Source organism: Podarcis tiliguerta (assembly GCF_965153285.1).
Source record: "Podarcis tiliguerta genome assembly, chromosome: 8".
NCBI lineage: Eukaryota > Metazoa > Chordata > Lepidosauria > Squamata > Lacertidae > Podarcis > Podarcis tiliguerta.
The window spans coordinates 56,416,514-56,432,990 of record NC_139541.1 but is presented as its reverse complement, the minus strand read 5'-3'; the positions used below and the strand labels follow the sequence as shown (position 1 = coordinate 56,432,990).

At 45.6% G+C, this 16,477-nt stretch overlaps 1 long non-coding RNA gene across 1 annotated transcript; it reads left to right on the top strand.

The window, feature by feature from the left end:
• Positions 1–728: 728 nt before the first annotated feature.
• LOC310683337 lies at positions 729–6,616 on the top strand. Its single transcript, XR_014514375.1, has 2 exons — positions 729–882; positions 6,034–6,616. It is a non-coding gene; the product is annotated as an uncharacterized lncRNA (long non-coding RNA).
• The last annotated feature ends 9,861 nt before the right edge of the window (positions 6,617–16,477 follow it).

Sequence of the window (16,477 nt, the reverse complement as noted above, 5' to 3'; positions counted from 1 at the left end):
TATATAAAAGTGAGGGAGATAGCAGTGAACAAGATAAGTGTTTTTGTTTCTCAATGGGAGGCTGGCACAGAGACAGAATCTAAACCATAAAGACAACAATGAAGTGTACTGTAGAGCAGCTTGGAATGCTCTCTTTTAATTAGCTGCCGGTACAAAGAAAACCACTTTCCTCCTCGAAAGGAATACTGCTTCTGGTTGTATGGATATCATATAGCTGCTCCATCAGTAATAGTCAGCAGCAAGGGTTTATCAATCTACTCTGCGGCCAGGAAACTTCAGGTTTCCCCAGCACGGACTAGAATGCTGTGCCACCAATGTCACAATTGTCCCCAGAGTAAAGGACCCATTAAATTTGCAGACTGCAATCAGCCATGTCCACATTGCAGAGCCCAAGCGTTGCATCCCAGCAAGTCCTGCAGCACTGCAAAGGATCCTGGGTAGCCTCTTCCTGAATTAGGCTCCACAGCCAATTCAGCTTGAGAGCTGCATTCCATTCAAGGCTAAATGTTTTTTGATAGATGTAGCTAAGTGGTAAGTAATCCTCTCTCATCTTATCTCCAATATGGCCAAATTCTCTGAGGGCTGGAGGTGACTCGCAAGACAGCGCTCATCTCTCCTGGCAAATCAACTGCCGCTCTTGCTCTCAGAAACCTAGGGGCATTGTCAATATGCTCTATCCAGAAAGGGCCCATCGTCTTGCTGGTAACAAATAAAGGCAAACAAGAGCCCATTGTGAAGAGAGAAAGATCAAGAATGTGCGACCCAAATTTATTCTTACTTTCTTCTTCCCAGGAAGCCCCTCCAGCAAAGTCGGGACTGAGGTCAGTGGTGGGATCCTCTAGCCCACCAGGACTCCATCGTTGACCTGTGAGGTCATTTCAGGTGAGCCACGCCTACCTGTGTGACACCTAACACCACACATGTTGCCAGGTGCAGGGCAGGTAAAGATGGGGCTTGGCTGTAAGGGGTGTGCATTAACAGGTGATCAACTGCTCAGCACTGCTGCAAAGGCCAGCTCAAAGGGCTCTGCAAGGCTCGACCAACAGCAAGAATCTCTTCTGGGGATTCACCTTGGGACCTTCTGCATGCTCTCCCACTAAGCTATGGCCCTTCCCCAAAGCACATAAATTTATTCACACACATAACCTAAGAGTAATTCTTTTCTATTAATTCAAATGCCCAGGTGACTTACAACTCAATATTCAAGCAGGCCCATGACAGTGAAAACCCCATTTAAACCAGTTCAGTTTACCGAGCAACATCATCTCCAAAGTGTCTGGTTCTAAGTTCTAAGGATGTGGTTTTGAGTTAGCTATGTCCATGAATTTCAGTGGGTCTACTCTGAGTATGACTAACATTGGATACAACCTTTTCTCTTTAAAGAGACTTTGGAGTCATCCTAAATATTTTGGCTGCTGTGGCATCTGATACTGTTTTTTTTTACATCATTGTATTTTATTCTGTGGTTGTAGGTTGTTGGGTTGTTGCTCTGATCTCCTGAGGAATGAAGATATAAACAATTTTAAACAAATACATTTTCCAAGACTGCTAGTGTCTGGTATTACAACTGGAGCAGGGCAGCTGAGCCTGAGCAGGAGCTTGGGCCTCATATGAAGGCTCTTCTGGGGCTAGGAGCCTAATATTTATTGTAGGCTTGGCCAATCCAGGGGCTAAATACTGCCAGCCAATCACAAATGATGATACTGCTCTTTCTTCTTTAACCCAAAGACCTGTTTCTTCACAAACCCTTTTTCTCAAGATTATTTGAGAGAAGCCGTAATTTCACTCCAAATTTCAAGACTCTAGTCTTAAGGCAGGTCTGCTTGGTCTATTTCAGCTGGGACAGCAATTCCCAATGACATATTCGCATTGGCTAATGAATGCAACTGAAAGAGGGGCTAATGCAAATCATCAGCATTAATGATAATAAGAATAGTTATTATTACTATTATAAAAAATACTTGGTCTGCTGTCAGTGCCTTTTCAGAAGAGGATCTTAGAGTCTTGTAAACATTAATTAATTAGGCAACAAAAGGAAGCTAATGAGGGAGCTTGTTCAGATCAGTTCTTGACTGTTCAGTGTTGTTCCAGTAAGCATCAGGGGGAATTTCACTCAGTTTGCTCCATCCTTGATAACTGGCAGCTGAATGTGTGAACCATCTTCACTGAAAAGCACAGGGAATTTCTGTCTGTAGCATTTGACATGTGTTGGTTTTTTCACACATACAAGTGATCACTTAATGCAGCCCTCAAGTGTTAAGCATGCGTGAATGGTGGGTCAACCAAGTATTTGCTTGTGTGCAGGAAACAAGGTTGTTTTTCTGCATATATGAAACTTAACCCTAAATATCTCTGTGAACATGGCATAGGAAGCATTGGGTGTCCCGTTGAAGGGCTGTGTGGCTCAGTGATAGAGAAGCTGCTTTGCATGCCCTCCCTGGTTCAGTCAAATCATCTCCAGGGAGAATCCAGGTGAAAACTTGATTAGGTAGGTGAATCATGAATGCTACCCTGGACTACAGAGGATAGAACAGGCTTCCTCAATCTCAGCCCTCCAGATGTTTTTGGCCTACAACTCCCATGACCCCTAGCTAGCAGGACCAGTGGTCAGGGATGATGGGAATTGTAGTCTCAAAACATCTGGAGGGCCGAGGTTGAGGAAGCCTGGGGTAGAACTATGGCAGCCAATAGGGTGGAGGCAAATTTCGTCTTCTAAAAGTTCCTATTTTGGCACTACCTGCCAAAATCAGGTAGACACTGCAGATCTTAGCCTGTGTGATACCATTGTTTTTATGGGATGGGAAATATATTTGTTTCAGTCCACATTTAAAGGTAAACTTACTTAATTCACCCTTCCTGAAACAATGCAAAATTCATTTGAAATTCTCACTTCTTTGAATTTTGCAATGCTATTCTCAAGTAAGGTCCCCCATCCTTGTCCCCTGTCCCCCGCTGCACATACTGGGGCAAACTATATATGAAAATGGAAACATTTGAGAAAACATACATAACATGCACTGTATTAGGGAAGATATTTAGGCAAAAATATGTGTATTAGCATAAATTCACATCAAAATGCTGATGAATTTTTATGAGACTGCTTCAGCTCTTCCAGGAACATTTGTGTAAAGCAGTGGGTCCATTTGATTCAGCTTAGATGGGTTTTTGAATGCTCAGAACTGCTCTGTACCACTCTGTCCTGCTCCTAGCACAGTGCTGAAACTAAATACCCATGTAGCACTAGTATATCTGTGTGGAGGTCTGTATTGGAACTGACAAGCCAGCTGGAGCAAAGAGCACTGATAAGTCAATGTCAACATGATCCCATTATCTGAGACTGGTATTGGTGGGACAGACCAAAGCTGTGGCATAAATTGCCAGCCTTTACCAGCTTTGTTAATTGCATGAGAGCGGAGTCTGGCACATAAACACCCCGCCAACCATTCATCAGCATTCCCTCCTTGCCACCCCCTAAAGCTCAGAGGCAGATGATAAAGTCTTTCCATTTCGTTGCCGGAGAGCTCTGAGAATCCCCGAAGAAACAGTAAATCCCCCTTTAGCTTGGAACTGATTACACACCTCACTTTTGTAAGAGTGTGATAAAGGCTTTGGCGGAAACCCAGTCGGCAGTATACCTCCCCCTCCCCTCCAATCAAAGCATTGCAGTTCCGCCAACAGATCCAGAGACCTTAATTCACAACAAACCCCCCGGCCCACATGAGGGCTCCAAGAGTTACCCATCCCTGCTCTTTCTGTTTTCTTTGTCCACACTCTCCAAGCCCCTGACCATTATAGTTCCCACCCTGGTCCTTCCCAGGCCCATTTCCTAAATTACTGAGAACCAGAGTTGGGTCTGCCCCAAGTGGACACTTGGGAGGAATCTCCAGTGAATGGAAGCTCTTTGACAGGGGCGCTTATATGCTGCGTCTGTTTGCAAACCCAATTTTGTTTTATGTACATTAAGAGTTTTAAGTGCATACATAAGGAATCAGTGTGAAGAAAGAAAGAAAGAAAGAAAGAAAGAAAGAAAGAAAGAAAGAAAGAAAGAAAGAAAGAAAGAAAGAAAGACCCTTAGACCCATGAGGAAAGAAAACCCAAGAAACCCAGGTCCGCTGCAAGTAAACACTCTGAGCTGTTTTACAAACATACTTTAATATACCACACCACTGAAATACAAGTCACACCTTAGCTAGGAGTCCTTTGGCTATTTGCATTTGGTCAGAGAGAGTTGAAGTTTGAGTTTCTTGGAGCTGATGAGGAAGAAGTAGAAATTTGATGGGGCTGCCTGCCCACTTGCCCCTGCTCAGTGTAAATATTTGTAAATAGTGGAAGGAATATTACAAAAAACTTCCATTATACCTCCTCACAAGGAAGCTGATTTTGTAAAAGTCCCAGCCACTGGAACTTCCTATCACAAGGAGTTGCTACTATATCTTCATACTTTTTTAGTGATCAGCAGGTACAGGGCTATGTGTGTACCAGTTTTCACCTTCTTGAAAAACTGGATGTACTTTAAGCATTTGGGAATATAACTCATGCCCCCTGTTCCTAGGGAGAGGTTTACAAATGGCAAATTCTCATTTCATGCTTTGTTAGCAATTAGTGTGTCTTCAACTATACACGTAATAAATACAAGCTTTCTAGGGTGCCTAGAAATATAGTATTATTATTTACAAATTTCTTAACCATGGTTCATCGTAAGGTCCCAGGGTAGGTTATAGCAATTTAAAACTCAATATAAAAAACAGTTTAAAACAAATTATTGTCACAGACCGATTATGTATGTTCTGTTAAACATTTTCGAGTAGTAAAAATGTCCCATATTCATAGGAAAATGATTGCTAATGTGTCTCTTTCAGATTAGGATTATATGTGTACAAAATTCAACACCCCCCATCTCTCTCTCTCTCTCTCTCTCTCTCACACACACACACACAGACTTAAACTATTTGTGATATAATTTGAGTTCCCCCACTTTGAGAGAATTGTGTATAAATGTCCATTTTTCATTGCTGTGAATAATCCAGGTGTCTCTTGCATGTGCCATGTAGAACGAGCTGCTCAGTCCTCTAGCACATGGCACAGTATCCTGGGAATTTCAGTTCCCCACTTCCCCCAGTAGGGCTCAAGTGCCACCATCTATGCACAGGGGACAGATGCAGCTCTCCTGTTCCCATGATCTACAGCAGTTCCTTTCCCTTCTCTCTTGTGACCTTTATTTTAAAGCAAAGAAAACAACCTGGATAGTTGCAATCTGGAGTACATACATTCTAACGAGGCAGGTAACAGTTGGGATCCATTAAATTTAGATTTGAAAAAGAACAAAAATGAAAAGAATTGTAGCTCGGCACACTATACATTTTCCTTCCTTCCTTCTAGGAGAAAAAGAAAGACTATTTCAAAAATTGCTGTCATGCTCCCAGACTGATCCAGAGATGGAAAGAAAGAGGCAGAATTAAGTGCTTTGGAAAGCTGGCAAGGATTCCTCTGGGAGCTTTTTCTAAAATCTCTTTTCCACCCCTCCCTCCCATCAAATATTAAAAATGAGATTATTGTCGTTCTGCTGACAATTCAGTCTTTCTTTTTTTTCCCCCAGCCAGGTGTTCCTGCCTTCATAACATGAATCACTGGCCCCAGGCTTTTGGGGGGCTGTCCTTCTTGGTCAAATGAGGGGCACTTGAGGCTTCATGTCCTGCTCTTAGCCAACTTTGGACCACCTCTCGTCTGGGTGGGAGCAACAGTAGATCTCCCTGGCAGTTCAACACATGGGGGGGTGGGGGCTTGTGATCTGATTCTCTTATGGCAAGAAAATGTTGATGAGCTAAAAATATTTGCTAGGCCACATTGTGTCAGCAGGTTGCATTGTCTCATTGCACACAGAGGCATCTGTTGGCACGCATGCGTGCAGGCAGGAAGATTTGCAAGTACACTCTGCAAACAATGGCACTAGCTCCCACATCGGCTCCCGTTGCTTAGATACTTAACACACCTTACACATCTGAACTCTTGTGCTTGCTTTGTCTTCCTCTCCAGAGCCAGCTTCATCAAGAGAGGGGGCTGGGGAAGAGGCCATCGTTACTCCACCCCCTTCATCAGTGGTTGGCAGAGAGCAGCTAAACCGAGTCTGTGTGCCAAAGCTGACATGAGATGACTCATCTAAGCAAGCCAAGCCGCATGTAGGGATGAGATGTTCGATTTGAATTTTAATGAGAATCGACCAAAGTCATGCTTCCCGAAGCAACACATGAACTGAGACATGGATATATTTCAAGATTCACACTCCTCTGGACTTTGCAATACAGTTGTCCGATCAAAGACCCCATGCCAAAATGCATATGCTACAGAGACACTGTGCTAAAAAATTGCATATGCTAGAGAAAATAGCATAAAGGAAATACCATTTGTAAAAATGCATACAAGGCCAAATGACATTCAAATATAATATCTCAGTCCTTCTGGATGCTGACACCAATCAGTTACTGCTGTTGGGCCAGAGCTGTTGCCCAACTCTGCAGCCGCTGTCTCCTGTGTTCTGAGGAATAATGAAGTCTTCCGAGTCTGAGGAATCTGGCAAAGCAACGTCTTCTACCTAATAAAGTCTAGTAACAGGAAACAATGCCTGCACACCATCAATGCCTTCTTTTGAGCTTGGGGTGAGGGAGCTGGGGGGGGAATAGGAAACCTTCAGCCTGCTTATCAGACTCTCACCATTCTTCAAGATGAGAGCACCATAAAGCAGATTCCTGTCCCTTCCCCCACCCACTAGCACACAGCCTCCATCATCAGGAGGTTGGCTGAGACAAAGGAAGCTTTCGGGCTTTTTGATCCAGGGCCAACCTGAGACAAATCCTTATCCCGAGTGGCTATACCCTACAAGGTAGGTGTGCCCCGAGTTCCAGTACAACGTCACAGAGGGTCCTGGCCTGAACCTCTCAAATCTCTAAGTGTGGGTCCATTTATTCTACTCATCGGGATATAGGACACTTCCTATCTCAGCAAGTTATGGGAGTTGTAGTTCAACAATATCTGGAGGGCCACAGCCCCTATCATCTCTGGTATAATCAGAATTCTTTTTGCCCCAAATATTTTGTCTGACCAGAGGTGGGGTGCTCTGGAGGTCTAGGTATGTCCTGTGGGCCATGAATTAGCTACCCCTGCACTGAAGAAATTTCACAAATCCTACTAAAGCCAGCTTTGCTATCCTAGAAAAGGCCCAAAGTGTTTCTCTCAAGTAAGACCCCCAGGGTCCACTTTGAATTTTGATTTAGGAGACTGTGTGGCCACATGTTAGTCTATTCCCATCTTAGGCATTCCACAGGACCTGAAATCCTCCCTTCTCCCCGCTCTCCGCCCTTTATCAGCTTCCCTCCATTTGCTTCCCTTCAGCTTGGCAAGCTGCCACCCCAGTGAGCAAAAGAAATCTGCACTTAAGCACGGATATTTAAAGCAAATGTTGGGGTGAGAATTCAATCTGTAAGTGGGAGGGCAATATGCTGGTTTATATATTAGCAGCAGCCAGGATGATATCAGCAGGCTCGGCAAAATGCAGAGGATCTCAAGAGTTGCAGTCGGGGGCGAAAGGGGACCGGCAGCAATAATGACAAATAATGACGCCTTTCCTCCTTCGTGTCTAAGCAAGGGCTCCAGATGCATTTCTGGAAAACAACCTGCCTCTCTCTTCTACTCAGCCCCCAAATAGTCCCTCCCGGAGCTCCAGGAAGCTCTGAGCCGCCGGTTGCAAGAAGGCGTCTCTCCAACAGAGAAGTTGATGCTATAAATTCCTTTCCTCCCTCCTGCTTATAATAATAATTATTACTTGAGGAGTAAAATGAGCAAGTTGCAGCTTTTGGGTGATTATATACTATATATATAATATCAAAGGGGGGCCGCAATATATCTCAGATTCCATTACATAATGGAATTCTCCCTAAAATACATATATTTTAAAGAACTCTTGGCATAATAGGCAGCCCTGCTTAACCTTGGGTGCAACTGCATTTGCTCGCAAGCCTCTCTTGGGCGCCAAGTCTTGAAAGAGCTATGCTGGACAGATTGGAATTCACCAGCCAGCCTGTGCCCATCTGTAGCCACAAAACCCAACTCATTTCGTGAATACATGAAACAAAAAAAGGAAAACAAAATCCCATTGATTTTGACAATGGAAAATCTGGACTCTTTGTTGAGAACTGATGGGAGCCAGCCACAAGCCAAGATTACAACCTCTTCTGGGAACTAGCAAATCATGGATGTCCCAACCAGCCAGCTGAGCCTGGTAGCTAATAAATCACCAAGCCACAGTGTTGCCCTGTCCCTTGCTCTCTATTTTGTTGGCAGAGATCTACACCAGTTGCCTTTCTGAAGCCAATATATCCTTCACAGGACAAAACTATAAGGAGAGGGAACCCTCCTGGAGGCTGTATGGTCAGCTCAGGCTCACGTTAAGGCATCTAGCTTGTTGGCTGTATTTTCAAGCTCCCCTCTGGCTCCATTTTTACAACAGCAACATCTGTATGGTGGAAGTTTTGCTGGAAAATGTGAAGGCACAGCTAAGGTTTTGCAACAAAGGCTGACATTCACACTGTGAGGCAGCAGGATATTGATCTATTTCACTATTTGTTCTTACAGCCTACTCTTCACCAAACGGCCCCTTGGAGAGTTACAAAAAGATCATATTTAAAATATATGCAAATTATCGTTAAGTTATAAAATAAAGCCACAAAACTAACCAGTGACAAAGTCAACCAAACAGCAGGACAGAAGGAGGGAAGACCTCCACTCTACTAAATGCAGGGGTAAAGAGATGCATCCTGACAAATGCACATATTGTGCCATTGTATGCCTTAGAAGGGAAGACATTCCATGACCTGGGGGCCACCACAGAGCAGACCCTCTCTCACACCACTGCCCTTTGAACCACAGAGGGCTATAGCTATTGTGATGCAATAGCTCTTCCAAGATGAAGCCTTGTGCAGGGTTCAGGAGGAGTATGATTTGGGAGCAGAGCTCAGATGTTGTTCCAGCACCAGTCAGCCTGTAAAGGAGAAGCAGTTGCAAGCTCTGATGTCACTGAAATGTGCCTCTTAAGCGGAAGGGGCCTAGCCCACCCTAGAGCAACAGGGCATTGGAACCATGAGACTCATTTGACGGACTTACTTCTGGAGCCTCACTCTCATCTCTTGAAGAAGGGGAATCAGATTCCATTTCATGGCCCTTGCATTGCCAAGAGGGGCTCCTCAGCTTTCCTTAACACCTGGACAGGTCAATGTGGGAGGGTCTGCTCCTTCAGCTAGTGAGAGGGGACTCCACATGCCACCTGTTTGGCTTCAGCTTGGAAGAAAGAGGAGGGTTCAGATTTAATGCCTTAGCATAGAGGTTTAATGTGTCTCTATATTCTTATGGGTGCTAAGAGACTCTGGGGGATTTCTCAAGCTTCTGCTTCATTCCTTAAGGAAGTCAGACCCGCCTGTTTCTTCGCCTCCCAAGCTCCTATCATCCAAGCTGCCATATTGGCCCTGGAGCAGGTGAGCATCTCTGCTATAGAAGCTCTCTCTCTCTACATCCCCCCACCCCCACCAACACCTTACCTGCTTCCCATGAGCCAGGTCTTTTGCCATGCTTTGTCACACATCAGGCAGCACCACCAAATAGGCAGTTATGCAGTAGTGACAAATGTTACAGCAACCAAGCACCTGTGGTGTAGTGGGTAGAGTGTCAGGCTAGGACCTGGAAGACCAGGATTCAAATCCCCACTCAAATTTGAAGCTCACTGGGGGAGCTTGGGGCAGTCTAACCTACCTCACAAGGTTGTTGTGGGAATTAAATGAGGAGGGGGAGAGCCTTCATCTCCTTGGGGAAAATACTGTGTGTGTGTGTCTCTAATCTGTTGGAGGGTGGGGGTGATTCCCAGCTGCTGGTCAGCTTCCTAAAAGGTGGTTGTTGGTAGCTTGCACCAGAGAGCAAAGGAATTGGTTGGTAGCCTGTGTGTTTGGGGCTGTGAATTTAATTTTCCACTCTTGGCATGGTATTAATTCATTCAGAGGGTGAGAGTATATTGTTTTGACTACTCTGTTTTATCTTCTTCATAATCTGATTTAGAAGAAGGAATGGAGGAACTCAATGAAAAGAGACACAGTTAATAAGCTTGAGGGTCACAGGCTTGTTACTCATGTAGGTGGATGAAGCCGTGGTAGAAAATCACAGAAGATTAGCTGCTGGGGCAAGATGTATTTATAGCCGGCCAATTACATTTTGCCTGCTTGCTCAGCCTGTTCCCTGCTTGTTTCTGTCACTTCTTGAAACCACCCTTGACAATATAGGGCCACTCCAGTCATTGTGGGTGGAAAATGAGGTGGCCACCTCAGGCAGCTGTTCTGGGTGTCATGAAAAGGCAGAAAATTGTATGTTATTTATTATGTTTACTATTAAGTATGGAGAGAGACTTGTGGGACTTTCTGCCTCAGGTGCCAAAGAATGTGGCCAGCTTTGGGTATTATGCACCTTTATTGTTGTTGATAATGGGGGTGGCATTTTTTGCTCTGTCTCGGGCAGCAAAAATGCCTGGTTCCAGTCTTGCCTTGATGGTGTGGTGTTGTGGATAGTGAGCCTGGACATGGCATCAGTCAACCATCAGATGAGCAGCAGTCTTCTTCTTTTTCTTTTTAAGCATATTTTTATTAAAGATTTCTTGGTTTACAAAAGAATGTGCAATGTCTCTTTTTTCAAGTTACATTTTCTACATATCCGTTTCATTTGTTGAGACATTACTGTTACATTAGGAAGAAAAGGGGGGCAGAGGTGGAGAGGGCCATGGTGAGTGGGGGTGGAGTCGGGTGGCAATGCTTCTATTTTGCTTAGTGTATGTGTGGGGTTTTGTGTCAGCGTCGCTTGTGCAGGTTCTCTTTACTATTCGCTTGTGTTCCTTTGGTGGTGAGAGAGGTTGGAGTTGGCCTAGGGTGTGGTTGTTTGTGATTGGCTGTGGTGAACTTTGTTTTCATGTGTGAGTGGGGTGGGTGGGAGTTTTTGAATCAGGTTAGCCATATCGATTTGTATGCTGTTGGTGGATTCTTGTCATCTTGTTGGGCTGTGTATGTGATACAGGGGAGCCATACTGGGGTGAAGGCGTCTTCTTCAGTTTGTCCCCATGTCAGTTTCAGTTTAATGGTCAGTTTTTCTAATAAGGCTGTTTCTCATATTAATTGGTACCATTGGTCCATGCTTACTCCTGACAGGTCTCTCCAGTGTCTGGCTATGATGTTTCTGGCTGCTGAGAGTAGGTGGGTTATGAACTCTTTATGGTGTGAGTGGGCATTATTATCTTGGAAGATGTTTCAGCAGTCTTCTACCAGTCGCAAACTCCACCATTACTGAAAAGGTGCCTCTGCAGTTGAAGGGACCCAGCAAATTCCCAGGAGTCTTTTACTCTTATGGCATAGGAAATACCCTGTAGTGAGTCCTTTGAGTCAGAGGGCAGCAATGCAACATCCTCAGGCCAGAAAGGCACTGGTACCAAGGGCTCATCTTGAAGATGTACTTCTGGGAGTGGCCCTGCATGCAATGCCCCCTCTGACTCAGAGTCCTTGCTCTCACCATTGAATAAGGGAAATCTGATCCTGGGCTTATGACACCCCACTTCTTCTATCCCCCATAATGTCTAATAAAGGTGTGGTGTGTCATCTCTAGTCTCCTCACCCTACTTTATTTCACTGCCTGATGTAAGGCTGTGGCAGCTTGAAAGCAGAGGCAACACACTCATCCAAACTTGGCTGCATAACAGTGCCACCACTACAGCTGGCCAGAAAGTGTACTGATGTTTCCATCCCAGCAGAGAAGTCAGCAAGCCTCGCTCAGTTCAGGCTGAGATGCTTTCAGGCTACTTGGAATGCTACTGAACCACAAGGTTACCTCAGGCTGGCAGCCTCACAGTATGAGGTCATCACATCACACATTTTAGATTAGTAGACATTACCAGGGAAGAGAGGGGTGAAGATGAAGAGCTGCTATTTGGGTCATTGGTTCCATGATCTCCACAACATTTGTGTTTAGCCTTATCTAGAACTCAGTCCTCTTGATCCCAGGGAGACTGAGTAAACATGCATTGGATTGGACTGCTCAACCATCACTTCTTGAGTTTTGGAGGTTGCCTAGTTGATATTATACGAAGATCAAGAAAAAGAATCAGGAGTAAGAAACCAAGGAGATACAAGGAAGGGGAGAAAGATAGGAAGAAAGCATCGTAAAACATCCAAAGCCCCGTGTTTATGCCAGAAAACATCCCAGGAATCCAAATAACAGATGTCACAGGAAGATGTACAGATCTTGTAAGAAAGATGAGAAACTGGCATGCTGCACCAAGCAGATGCAGAAAGATGGAAGGATGCGCAGGAGGGTTCCTCACCCCTTGCTCTGTATGTGCTCAAAGTCTTAAGGAGCCACACTGAGAGCTGAGGATGCTGGTCCCACTGACATCCTGCTCCCCGCCATCCTGAAGACCTTGCATTTCTGCAGCATAGTGGGAGATGATTTTTCTTTTAAGGAAGCGATAGTGTGTGCAATCTAAGTCAGCCAGTGTGTAGACTACAAATTTTTATGCCTCGGCAGTGCCTGTTTGGGTCAGAGGCCTGGGTTACTGCTGGCTGGACTGATACTGTAGCTGCCAGGTACTGGCTGCCTTCGCTTGAGAAGAGAAAAAGAGAATCTGGGCATCAGACCTCAGATCCCAGTAAGCTTGGGGAAGGGCTGTAACTCAGCAACTGAGCATCTGCTTTGCACACAGAAGGCCTCAGGTAGGGATGTCGGAGAATTCCAGTGGAAACAGAAATGGGAGCAGAAATCGCTGATGTTTGCTTATTCGTCCCATGTCCGGAGCGGAAATCAATCCAGCAAATGCAACCAGTATTTGCTGTTACTGTTTTCAGTCCAAAAACAATGCATAATTGATGGCATTTCTCCCATCCCCATTTGCATTGTGTTTCCTTTGCAGTGAAATTAATTGATTAATTATGTAAAACTCCACCCCAGAGGACAGCAAGACAAATAAAGTGGCTTTTGTAAGAAGGCAAGTGCAGAGGAATGGGTTGAAACAGAAATGGACGCCTTGCGCCCCCAGTTTCCACGTTCGATCTCCAAAGGGTGCGGCTGGAAAAAGACCCTGGAGGAGAGGGACAGACAGACAAATCCACCCATTTTGGTTTCTCCTTGCTTCCCTTTTTTCTCATCTTTAATTCAGTTTACACAATTTCCACATCATCAGTCTCTGTGTGTTCTTTTCCAGAAGAAGAAGAAGAAGAAGAAGAAGAAGAAGATACTTTCATGCACATTTCTTTCAATATGAATATTTTTACACAATTTTCCTGGTGGTGCATATTTATTGCAGGCTATCTTCCCCACTACAGGATGAGCTCCCGTTGCTCGGTCCCTGCTCCTGCCAACCTAGCAGTTCGAAAGCACGTCAAAAGTCCAAGTAGATAAATAGGTACCATTCCGGCAGGAAGGTAAACGGCGTTTCCGTGCACTGCTTAGTCATGCTGGCCACAAGACCCGGAAGCTGTACGCCGCCTCCCTAGGCCAATAAAGCGAGATGAGCGCCGCAACCCCAAAGTTGGCCACGACTGGACCTAATGGTCAGGGGTCCCTTTACCCTTTATCTTCCCTATTATAGTGCCTCTTTGTACATTATCTTACGTGTGTGTGTGCATCTATCTATAATTTCTGCCCTTTCCCTCATATACACTTGCTGCTGTTGGAGCCCTGCATCACAAAATTCAGAGAGCCCCAAGAGAGCCCCTGCCAGTCTGTGAGCAGACAAGTCTGAGCCACACTGGTCAATGGAAAGGCAGAGCTGCTGGTATCTTAACCACCTCACTTTTCTCTCCTCCTGCCATGGGACCACAGCATTGGGAAGGAATTCGTAGGCCACCTGGGACACAAACATGGGCAGCATTTAAGTAAGAAAATGGGGTGGGATCATGGGGGGGGGGCAACTGCCGCCCCTAGATCAAGTAAATAAATAAAAATACTTAACTAACTGACTAATCTCATCACAGATAGCTAGGTTCTGCCCCGTCCTAGCCCTGGCCCCCAACAAAAATCCTGGCTATTCCATGTGTGGAATGAATATGTTTTGCAAGAAGTTCCTATGTCAGTACTGCTGCCAGTTCCTGGGGTGGCTGCAGTGCTGAAATGGGATCTGTCTGGCCTTGCAATGGAAGTCCCCGCTGTGCCTACCTCTGTCCTTTGTGGGCACCAGCAGAGGCTGAACATGGAGGTAAAGTGGTCTGTTTTCTAGCACAGGCCCTCCTCCCATCTCTGGGTTGGTTCCTTCTGTATTGGCTTAGCTATAAAATGCTTCCAGTTCAGGCCTTGGTCATTGACTGGGCAACACTCAGACTTTGACCATGTCTGGGTGGCTCCCCCAGTCTTGCTCAATGTTGTCTCTTTTTGTGTGATAGAGAACTTGGGTAAGCCTCTCTCCAGAGGGTCCTCTCTGCTGTCAGTCCAGGGGCTTTTGTCAGTTGGGGGCTGTACCATACCAAGATGCTCTACCATACCAAGCCTGGCCACAATCCCTGCTCTTGCCCCAGATGTTGCAGCCTATTCCTTTTCTTCTGTCTCTCTCCCTCCCCATAATCCCACTTTCCCATTCACCTACCTGCTCCCTTGCCTTCATCCTTTCCCGTTCATAGTGGCTTCTTGCCAAAAATGCTGGTGTGCAATTGGTCCTCCCTCTGGATTTGATCATTCTGTAGATCTGCTAGAGACATTTCTGGTGCCAATCCTGCCAGGACTCACAAAGCACCTGCCTGCTTGTCTGCCTGCTCAGCTGCCAATGGCCTGCCAGCAACTGCAACTTTCCAGGTAAATGGCTTGCCCATCTTGCCCATGGTTCTGTTCTACAGATGTAACCTGAGATAGTTAATCCCCCCAAAGCATGTCAAATGTAGCATTGGTTGCAGCCCAATGACAGAATCTGAGAACTGTTCACCCAGCCCTCTTATGACCAGCCCTCTTATGACATAATTATTTGGGTGTTGTTTTTAAGAGCTGCTGGGCCACTGCTCTGTGCTAGGCATGGGAAGTTACCCCGACAGAGAAAGGAAGGGAAGAAGAGGCTTTACTGGCTGAGCTGTGTTTTTGGCTGGCTGATTTAAAGCCTCTCTAAGCTATTGTTGTTTGAACCGTTGCTAATGAGATTAAACTGGGTGTGAAAGGCATCTCACACAATAGATTTATCTGAGTGCTTTTTAACAGGCAGGGAAAGTTGCCCGCTGCCACTGCCTCCCTCCTCCCCCCACAACAGACATCTGCTCTTCCTTTTGTTTCAAGTTGCCTTCTTTGATGTCATTGTCAATGACTGTGCAAGAGTCTCAGGGTAGTCTGGCTTGAGGTCGCTGTGGTGGGGGCCACTGAAGGCATGCAGAGCATTAAAGAAAAACAGGAGGGGGTCATTTCTGCAAATCCATGCAAGCTGGAGACGTCAATGTGGTATTTACAAAGAAAAGCAATCGATTCTGGGCACGCTCAGAATGGACGGAAACAATCCACAGTGGCTATTATTAATTACTAACTTAATTTAGCATTATTAATAATAATTGCTTTGGGCAAGCTACAAAGACATGCACTGCCAGCCCCTGTGGAACTGGGTGAATGGAAGGCTTGGCTGGGGTTCAAGAGTAGCATGGCAGGGGCATCACGGTGACACTGCAGCCACCCTGAGGAACTGGGGACTGAAATTTGCTCTACTGTCAGGAATCTGAAGAGATGACCTTCCTTTCCTGTAAACCTTCAGTAAGGAAACAAGGAGGGATTGTTAAATTATTCTCTACCAGGGCCTCATCTGTGCTGCCAGTTGCCTGTCTACTATGTGCCTGGGTGAAGGGAGAGTTGAAGCAGTTACTTGAACGTGTATTGGGAGGGCCAAAAGTCACGGCATCCCATGAACACCGTTGTGCCAACTCCTCTCCTCTTTGAGCCACAATAGGAGAAAACAAACCAGAGTGCTAACTTAGCACTGCACATGAAGCAGCCCCCTCTCTTCCTCTCCTGAAGCTGGATGGAATATGGGCTGCAGAGAGATGGCTTGAGGGTGGTCCTGTTGGAGCTGGACTTTCAGCAGAGCCAAAGGAAAGGCCTTGCAGCTCCATTTCTTCCTCTCCTGCAGCCTGATGGAATATGGGCTGTGGAGAGACTGCACGAGGGAAGGTCCTGTTAGAGCTGGGCTTTTAGCATGTGAATTCTGCTTGAAAACAACAGCAGCAAATGAAAGATCTGTACCAAGAGATCCCTGATGGAACCCAAAGCCATAGTGACCTGCCCAAACCAGGTGAATGTGTGGCACACGATGTTTTCACAGGACGTGGCAAGGAGATGCGTCAGCTGAGCACTGAAGTTCCACCATCCCCGACACCAGGCACCTTCAGACGGCCACTGTTCTGATTTATGAGATGCTACTCTGGACCACAACTGCTAATCTAAATGTTAT